We start from the raw sequence: 10,532 nt of genomic DNA, 5'->3' as shown, positions 1-10,532 counted from the left end.
ATGTCTGTGACATCAGTGACATACCTACATGTCCAACACGTTCGCACTCCCAAAGTGTAACATTTTACGCTATGTGAAAAATAGTGAATATATTACGCTTCCAGGCACCCAACATGTCCCTATATTATGAGATCGGAAAAATGAGGAAACATGAGAACCGTTTGGAATGAATCTACTTATGTACATACATTTTACTTACATCGCTTTGGAAAACACTATCTAACGTCAATAAAGTGCTGGTTAAGGTTAAGGATAAGGTTATGGTTTGGGATAAGGTTAGGGTTATTACCGCGGGAGTGTCATTCTACTGGATTTCATCCATAACCTTGCACGTAGCATAAGAACGCGAAAGGTGACCTTCTGCGTTCCTCAGGAATTGACAAATTGTCAGCATATTGCGCCTCGAGCGTGAGATTGGGCTGACATGTCACACAATGTGGTGAACCCCCATCACACAGCCACTTATTAATCATGTTAAATTTCACCACAAGCGTATCAGAATGCATCAGTTTCCATTTAAGTAGTTTGCTGACCACATCTTTTGAGCTCAACATAAAAGCTTTGCACGACATTGGGTTTCAGTGCATTCAACTCCTCATGAACGAGAGATAAGAAGAAATGTTCTGTCTGAGAAATTTGGATGCATTAATGATTTCTCTGAATTGTTGTTTTTCCATCAGAGAATCCCCATGCATCATATATCTGTAAAGAGTTGGGTTCACAAGGTTAAATTTATTTCCAAGTTTTTCTAATCCACATGAGTTCAAAATTATACACACAGACTCAATATGCAGATGCCACACACCAACCAGATGCTTTTTGTAGCCACGCGTGTGTGTGTGTGTGTGTGTGTGTGTGTGTGTGTGTGTGTGTGTGTGTGTGTGTGTGTGTGTGTGTGTGTGTGTGTGTGTGTTCTGTTACAGTTACTGTTTAAATAGGTGGTAATTAGAATAAAGTTACTTTGTTCGAATAAACAGAATACTGTCAGGAGTTACTGTGTGGATGTGGAGAAGAGAGGACCCAAACGCTGGACTCGTGGTGAGGATTAAGGGTGTTTATTGGAGTGGCAGGATGAACCAATTGGTCGTGTCCAAATTCATGGGCTGCATCCTCCTGAGGACCCGGCCTTCGCGGTCTACGTGGGCCGGGTCCTCAGAAGGTCGGGTAGGCCGGAAGTAAACGGCCGTGAAATTGGACGGTCTAGCCTTCTGATTAGCGTCACCACTGTCTCGGTGGAGTTTAATAAACTCAGCCGTCTGCTCCTTGCTATCTAAAATATAACAGGACACTGGCGCTAATTCTCATAAAAGGAAATAGGAAGTCACAGTTGGGGGATGTTAGGACTGTATGGAACAGATAGGAAAGAGAGGAGAAGTCTGTTACCCATATCCCTGAATGTAAGAAAGGCTCATTACTGTCAAAATTTAGAAGTAGGTTTGCAGGAGACCCTCCACATGCTTAGCTGTAAAGGTAAGATAACAAGAGGCCAATGGCCCAGTGGAAACTGACAAATGGAAGTAGAGTGGGAGTCTCAGTGCTTGTGGCTTGATAACCATGTTTTGTAGAGGAGTTTGGTGTAGCTTGGGTGAGAGGAGATGGACTTTTATGACCGGCAGGAAGTCACATATACAGAGACACACACAAAGTGCTTTAACTGTTACGACACACACACTCACACACAGGTACGCGCACACGCAGGCACTCACGTGCTCGCACATACATACACAAACACAGTGTTTTGGGTTTACAACACTCCATGTGGGTTTTACAATGGGGGGGTCGTTTCTATAAAACTGGTTGTAACAGACGAAGGAGTTGAGATCTACAGAGGAATTGCCGGGCCCTGTATATCTCCCCTTCTAGAAGGTGCATGAGTGACTGAAGATGAATAAAGGTTTTGTGAAATAACTACTGAGTTCCAGTGTCTTCTCTGGAGGCCTGAGGAATAAAAGAACTGGGGTGAAACTGAGCTTATACACAGGGTATAACCTAAAATGCTAAATAGTGTTAAAACACTGTCAATGTTACCTGAAAGGGCCAAGCTGTACTGATTGCAAGAGTCACACTTCTGTAGCCATGGTCATATAGGCCTATTAATAGACTGACACGTGAGATTGACACAGACACAGATTTATTTCCACATAGCCTGGATTTATCTACAAATATTTTGATGTTGTGCTGTGAACATTGACTAAATTCATTTTCACATGGACCAAATGAATTTTGAACTAGATCTTGTTTAGGATAAGGTGGTACAACTCTGCCAAAAACAAACATTGCAACTAGGGCTGTTCGACATAACGATATATATCGGATGACGATATAAAAACGTCTATCGTTTCATTTTACGCTATCGTTTGTTTCATGGTGTCGCAAAATAAACTGTTTACAGCAATATTTTTTCATGGTTTTGATGGTCACTGTAGTGGCTATATTAATTTCTTAAAGTTCTCTCTTTCTCTTATATTTTATATAACCACACTACATACGGACAAGCGCCTATTTTTATGCGTTGTTGTTAGCAACAATGACGGTAACAGCATCGCGTGTCCGCTTGTTTATGTTCCACATAAACCTTTCACAATAAAGTTCAAGATCCTGTTGAGACTTTTCAAAATAAACTGAATCACGTGAAAGAGCAGATTATTTACGGATGAGAAGTAAAAACGAGCCGCCAGGTGCTAAAAAATAAACCTTAGACTCAAACGTTAGAACAGGCTTTTCCCCGCAGCACGCCGTGTAATAAATACTCACAAAGAAAACGGTGGCCTTTACAACTTATGTCTAAAAATGTATAGTTTCATGTATCGGTTAAAACACTCGACTCCAGGTACATGCCGCGCAGCTGGAAACACTTCATGCAAGACGAGCTGCCCGAGATTCACAGAATTTACAGAAAATGTTACATTTTTGTGATTTATACCGTTATCGGGACAATAGAATTTTTATATCGGGATATGAGATTTTGCTCATATCAAACAGCCCTAATTGCAACCCGTCTTTGGTTTGTGATCACCAGGGGGTGCTATCATACATTTTTTTTCTCAGAAGTAGAATAAGAGTTGAAGAAAACAAGTGCTAGCCATGTAAACTGCATTTTTAAGGTAGATTCCATTAGCAACAGCAATCAACACTTCAACTCACTACTTCAAAGCAGTGTATCAAAGTAATTTTATGTGCACTTAAAGATGTTGAATTATAGCTTTAACCCAATTTTAGCAATACTAAATCGCATTTTTTAATTTTTGCTTGAAAGATGCCAAAGAAATCAGTGGCGGACAAAATCGCAGTACTTGAAGTCCATTGTGCTTCAAAAGAAGCAGTCATAAAAATTGAAACATTTCAACTCCAAGTGATGACATTTGGCAAAATCTATGCAAACAACTTGGTGAAAAGATTTTGTTAAATTAAACCGACACAATGTATGGGCTGCTCTGGGGTACAGTGATGAAAAGAAAGTGACTGACACAGACAGTAGTGACAATTATAATTGAACCAAGCAGCTCTCCTTTTCAACACAAAGACTGCAAGATTCTCTGAATGTGGAGCCCCCATTTGAACAGTTGATGCATATGATTCTAGATAAGGTCACATACAAAAAGAATACTTTCAAAAAAAGGGAATACACCATTTTGAAGCCAGGTACATGGACTCATGTAAATCAGGGAATCTGGAAAGATGTTAAAAGTACATGCACCATTACTTTTAAACGAGCCAAGGTGTACCCCACAACTGTGTCTTGTTTCATAAAAATCAGAGGCTTCTGTAAAGAGTGTAGTGGCCAACTGTATATTACATGTGAAAAGGAACCTGAAATTCATTGTCCAATAGTGCTGAATGGCAAACACAGAAAAATCAATGCACACTGGCTATTCTAAGAGAGCCATGTCCAGAAGTCTGTGGGCACAAGTCACAAAAGAACTTTCTGAAGGCAGACTGCAGCCCCATGTGTGGAGAGCATCAGAGGCAGCAAAGCTGATGAACTTTGGTGATCCAGAGCCAAGCAATCTACTAAATTTGACAACTCTGTTCAAAGTTCAAACATGAACAAAATCAACTAGAAGTGGCTCATAAAAACCCAATACTGAGTTTCAGTGCATTCAACTCCTCATGAACGAGAGATAAGAAGAAATGTTCTGTCTGAGAAATTTGGATGCATTAATGATTTCTCTGAATTGTTGTTTTTCCATCAGAGAATCACCATGCAGCATGCAGCAAATTACTGACAGAGGTCAGTAATTTGCACCAGAGGTACACTTCAACTGTGAGAGACAGAATGTGAAAAAAAAATCCATGAATCCACATGGTAGGATTTGTAAAGAATTTATTCGTAAATCAGGGTGGAAAATAAGTATTTGGTCAATAACAAAAATACAACTCAATACTTTGTAACATAACCTTTGTTGGCAATAACAGAGGTCAAACGTTTACTATAGGTCTTTACCAGGTTTGCACACACAGTAGCTGGTATTTTGGCCCATTCCTCCATGCAGATCTTCTCGAGAGCAGTGATGTTTTGGGGCTGTCGCCGAGCAACACAGACTTTCAACTCCCGCCACAGATTTTCTATGGGGTTGAGGTCTGGAGACTGGCTAGGCCACTCCAGGACTTTCAAATGCTTCTTACGGAGCCACTCCTTTGTTGCCCGGGCGGTGTGTTTTGGATCATTGTCATGTTGGCAGACCCAGCCTCGTTTCATCTTCAAAGTTCTCACTGATGGAAGGAGGTTTTGGCTCAAAATCTCACGATACATGGCCCCATTCATTCTGTCCTTAACACGGATCAGTCGTCCTGTCCCCTTGGCAGAAAAACAACCCCATAGCATGATGTTTCCACCCCCATGCTTCACAGTAGGTATGGTGTTCTTGGGATGCAACTCAGTATTCGTCTTCCTCCAAACACGACGAGTTGAGTTTATATCAAAAAGTTCTACTTTGGTTTCATCTGACCACATGACATTCTCCCAATCCTCTGCTGTATCATCCATGTGCTCTCTGGCAAACTTCAGACGGGCCTGGACATGCACTGGCTTCAGCAGCGGGACACGTCTGGCACTGCGGGATTTGATTCCCTGCCGTTGTAGTGTGTTACTGATGGTGACCTTTGTTACTTTGGTCCCAGCTCTCTGCAGGTCATTCACCAGGTCCCCCCGTATGGTTCTGGGATCTTTGCTCACCGTTCTCATGATCATTTTGACCCCACGGGATGAGATCTTGCGTGGAGCCCCAGATCGAGGGAGATTATCAGTGGTCTTGTATGTCTTCCATTTTCTGATGATTGCTCCCACAGTTGATTTTTTCACACCAAGCTGCTTGCCTATTGTAGATTCACTCTTCCCAGTCTGGTGCAGGTCTACAATACTTTTCCTGGTGTCCTTCGAAAGCTCTTTGATCTTGGCCATGGCGGAGTTTGGAGTCTGACTGTTTGAGGCTGTGGACAGGTGTCTTTTATACAGATGATGAGTTCAAACAGGTGCCATTCATACAGGTAACGAGTGGGGGACAGAAAAGCTTCTTACAGAAGACGTTACAGGTCTGTGAGAGCTAGAGATTTTCCTTGTTTGAGGTGACCAAATACTTATTTTCCACCCTAATTTACGAATAACTTCTTTACAAATCCTACCATGTGAATTCATGGATTTTTTTTTCACATTCTGTCTCTCACAGTTGAAGTGTACCTCTGGTGCAAATTACTGACCTCTGTCATCATTTTAAGTGGGGGAACTTGCACAATCGGTGGCTGACTAAATACTTTTTTGCCCCACTGTATCTGCAATGAGTTGGGTTCACAAGGTTAAATTTATTTCCAAGTTTCTCTAATCCACTGTTAGAAGACCTGGGTTGTAAACCCAGAGTTTTGAATTTAAAATATTATTGAACTGATAATATTTGCCATTAATTATTATTTCTACTCTCTATGTTATGTTTCCTGTTTTACTTTGAAAGTCCATGTCCTATATTAATGTGTCTGGTTTTGCTTCCCCTGTCTCGTTAGCCCTGATTTGCCCCAGCTGTGTTTCCCTCCTGTCTCTCATTCCTTCATTGCTCCCTCTGTGTATTTAACCCGTGTGCTTTTCTTTGTCTCTGTTGCAATCTACTATGCTGTGTGTTCTGCTTGGCTGCCTGTTTATGCTTAGGTTATGTTTTCCAGTTTAATTAGTTTTCTGTTCCTTTCTGCTATCCAACAATAAAGCTGAGTTTTGGAGTTTACATTTGCCTCAGAGAGTCTGCACTTTTGGGTCCATCATTCCTCCACTTCTGCCTGCACAGTCTTCACGCGACATCCACATGAGTTCAAAATTATGCATACAGACTCAATATGCAGATGCCACACCTCAACCAGTTGCAAATACAGAAACCTGACAAATACACGGCGGTCATTTCCTGTTTCATATGTTAGGCTATCCCTTTTCTATGCCTTTGTGACCAAGTGGTCAGAGGGATTAAATAAAAACTATTTAAAAAAAAAAATGACAATGCCACCTAGGGGAATTTCACCCCCAGGAAATATATTTAAGAGATAAAAACGAATAAAAGATGGCTTGCACAAGTTCAAGGATGCACACTGGACAGGTTGACTCAATATTAATACAATTTTATTTATAGTCAGAAGAATAAACAAGAAAAAAAACCCAATAGAAAACATTGAATGTGGTGTTGTCTTTGACAGTGTCCTGAAATAAAACAAAACATTCATGGAACTGGGACTTACCAGCAGCCATGGACCAAATGAAAATCATATGGGAAAAAATCACCACAGCCTATACACCCAGTACACAAAGGAGTGTGTGGAAATGACCCACCATCTATGGTCCCAGGGCCAAATGTGAGTGAAGTTGCCCCCTCCACCTTTTTCAAATCCAACAAAAGTGGTATCAAACGTTTGTGCTGCAAAAATTTTAGTTTGTGCTGCTATCATTTTAAAGATATTAATGGAAGTTTCTAGAGGTCCTCAGAGGTCAGGTCAGCCAGCGCTCAAGAACATTAAACATGGTCTGTCCAAGCATGAAAATCTCCCTTTAAGGATAGATAAATGCATTGCAACTCATCTTTGTTTCATTGAAGGGAACATGCGGATCTGTTCGGCAAAACAAATACGAAAAGCAGAGGTTGTCAGACAGGATGGTAGAGTAAAGCGTCAAGATCCACACCAAGCCTTTGTGGAGCAGGAAGTGGATGATTAACCCTCTCAGGAGCCCAAAATTGACACAGACATGGACATTGAAGAAACAGCAGCTTTGGAAGATGTGAGAGGCCTTGCATTTCCGCCAAAGAAGAGGATTCCCAGCATCAGCATGACACTCGGGCAGAGGATCGCTCTAGCCTGACCACGAGGGCGTGAGTGCAAGCAACAGGGCAGAATGAACTAATTAAAACCAGGCGAACCATGAAAAGGTAAGTGTGATATTCTGGGTTAGACTCTTTGAAAGGATCAGGATAGAAGGACGTGGATATGTGCTTTATTGAACAGCAGGACATAACCACTCAAAACACTTGTTTTTTCTTAGCGGTGTATAAGCTACCTTTTTGTTATATGTCAGCCAACGAAGAACTAGCCCTGTAACAGGCACTTCTGTATTTTTACCACTGGGGGCGACAACAATTCACTCTGATATGCACAACGTCTCCCTCCAAAAAAACACGAACAGGTTGGGTTCTGTGATCATGGTGTTGCTTCTGCTCAGACTGTTTCTGTTCAGTGTGTCTGGTTAGTTCAGGCTTGAGCAGGCTGAAACGAGTACGGATCTGACATTTCAAGAACAACTCTGCTGGTGTATGACCCGTCACAGAGTGCGGTGTTCTGCGATACATGATAAGGAAGTTTGCAATGACTGAGTGGCAATGTGGCCTTACTATCTGCTTCCAGCACATTCTTCATCAGGGATCATTTCAGGATTTGTACTGATCTCTCTGCTGCCCCGTTTGATGCAGGATGATAGGCAGGTACAATTGTGTGTCTGATCCCATTTAACTCCAAAAGCTGACTGAATACCTTTGACACAAGTTGACGTCCATTGTCTGAAACAAGCTCTTCTGGAAGTCCATATCAAGTCCATATCAAAACCTCAATGGTATTGTGTGAGGTAATGGATGACATAGGGAACACTTCCAACCATTCTGAATAACTGTCAGTGACAACTAAAAAGTACAGCTTGTCTTTTTCAGCAAAATCAATGTGAATCCGTTGCCAGACTTTCTCGGGCCACTTCCATGGTGCAACAGCTGGTGACTTCTGTACAGCCTGGCACTTTCTGTCAGTAAACTGGTGGAATGATAACTCGTTGTCCCCAAAGAACACATCCTTGTTCTGCTGACAGCTCTTGTCTGCGTGTAAAGTAAGGCTTAAATGATCCCAGGTACTCCACACTGCTCTGAAGAAACGTGGCACTTCACTCTGACGCCATGCTTCTCCAGACATGTGAGTGCTTCCTCCAACCTCTTCGAATGCTCCCTTTCAGACGAAGCAGTGATGAGGATGTCATCCAAAAAACAGGTCACATGATCCTTCCCCTGAAGGATTTGATCCATCACAGACTGGAAAAGAGCCGGAGCACTGGAAACACCATAGCTGAGGCGATTGTACTTATAGAGACCTTTGTGTGTGTTGATGACCAGATACCTCCCTGATTCTTCGTCTAACTGTAGCTGCTGATAGGCACGAGAAAGGTCAAGTTTACTGAAGGATGTTCCTCCAGCTAAATTAGCAACCAAATCTTCACTATTAGGAAGTGGATATCTTTCCTGTTCAACACACTGGTTGACACTGACTTTGTAGTCACCACATATCCTAATTGTTTTGTCTGCTTTCGGTACAGTAACAATAGAGGATACCCGATCACTTTTCTCAGCCTTTGAAATGACCTATTTTACCACTGGGGGGGCAACAATTCAATCTATTACAGTAAGCCCAATTAAAAACAGTCCTGCAAAATGAAAAAAAAAACAATGACACAGCGGGATAAAACAAATACTACAAGACAAGACAGCAGCTCCACCGAGGAAGAGCCCTGAAACAGCGGCTGGACAGGCGTTTCGATCCTCCAATTAAGGTCAAACTGATCGCCACGAGAGGTTACGGCAGCAATGAAATCCTAAGAAAACAAAAGATAAATGTAGCCTTAGCCTCGTTTATTTGGGAGTAATTGTAAATACAATTTAACGCGGCTTACCCCAGGACCGGAGACGCTATACTGTGCTGCTGATAATAATCGGAGCATACACCTCTCTCTACGACGGCTGGAGTAGAAAAGAATAAAAATGGCCACACTACAAACGGGGCCGCAAAAATATAACTATAAAATCGAATGCCGCGAGGAAATCAGAGGAGAAGCGAGAGCCTACCTCTAGCTGTCATGCGACTCGATCAACTCGCTGGATTAATCCATAGCGTTGTGCAAGCATTTACTTCTGCTTTTCACCAGAAGCACGGGAGGAATGAATCAGAGGGAGACTGGCTTACCCTGACCGGCGCCGCCCTGCAATCAATGTACAGGTGGGTTCTCAATTAATGCAGTCACGTAACGATGAAGAGGGAGCACAGAGAGCGAAGAGCGAGAGTGGTAGAGCAAATGAGAGAGAGAAAGATACCGGTGATGGCGGGCCCCCGGTCAGGGCAAGAGTCCCCTGCAGCTGTTGGTGCTGCAGTCGCAGGTGCTCGAGCTTGTCCACGGCTCGAGCACCTGCCTTGTCCACTGAGGCAGGGAACTGGCACGTGTTGGAGGCCATGGACTGCTACAGGAGGTGGAGGGAGTGACCGCGGGTGGCTCATGACTACTGAGTTCGACTGAAAGGAGCCTGCGACACCAGGTGCCGAGGGGGAGCTTTTGTGCCTGGCGACAAGGTTTGGGTGTACTGCCCGGTTTGCAAGAGAGGAGTGCCCCCCAAGCTCTGCAGCCACTGGCAAGGGCCGGCGGAGGTCGCGGAGCGGCTAACAGAAGTGGTGTACCGGGTCCGCATGCCTGGCTGGGGCGCATGGTGGTGTTGCACCAGGACAGACGCTCACCGTACTGACCGCTCGCTCCAGCAGCTGCCGGAGCAGGGGATGCTGGTGGCACCCCATGTTTTAATCCGAGTGACTCTTCCCCCGCCGGTCGAGATCGGTGGTTGGTGTACCGAAAGAAGACACATCGACGTTTGCAGGACTTTGTGTTGGGTAATGGGGTTGTCGGGGACGGCTGACCCCTTAGGTGGGGGCTATGTAGCGGGTCAGGGCTGTTTAGGGTTTTGTTTTGACAGCTATATTCTGTTGTCCAGGCGGCAGCGTTATGTTGCCATGGTTACCATGTGGCGCGCTCTCTCGGCGACTGTGTGTTTTCTGGGAGAGGGAGTGCCTTTTTTTGTTGTTGTTGTTGTTATGCTAGTGCTGCGCCGACCAGTTGGGCTAGCGGCAGTGTTCTCCTGTTGAATGCAAATAAACGTCTGTGCTCCCTGGCTAACACTGCAGAAAGCAAGACCAAACGATACCTCTGTCTCCTCCTTGTCTGAGCTCACCACAGTATGTTAATTTTGCTGACTCATTAATTCTGTGGTCAT

General features: G+C 43.6%; 1 long non-coding RNA gene across 1 annotated transcript; it reads right to left on the bottom strand.

Moving 5' to 3' along the window:
* Positions 1-8,498: 8,498 nt before the first annotated feature.
* Positions 8,499-9,654, bottom strand: LOC113033772 (uncharacterized). Its single transcript, XR_003274084.1, has 3 exons — positions 9,588-9,654; positions 9,170-9,475; positions 8,499-9,091 (listed from the first exon to the last, which is right to left on the bottom strand). It is a non-coding gene; the product is annotated as an uncharacterized LOC113033772 (long non-coding RNA).
* Positions 9,655-10,532: the final 878 nt, after the last annotated feature.

Source organism: Astatotilapia calliptera, chromosome 12, assembly GCF_900246225.1.
Source record: "Astatotilapia calliptera chromosome 12, fAstCal1.2, whole genome shotgun sequence".
NCBI classification, from domain to species: domain Eukaryota; kingdom Metazoa; phylum Chordata; class Actinopteri; order Cichliformes; family Cichlidae; genus Astatotilapia; species Astatotilapia calliptera.
This window is presented reverse-complemented; position numbering and strand designations above follow the sequence as displayed.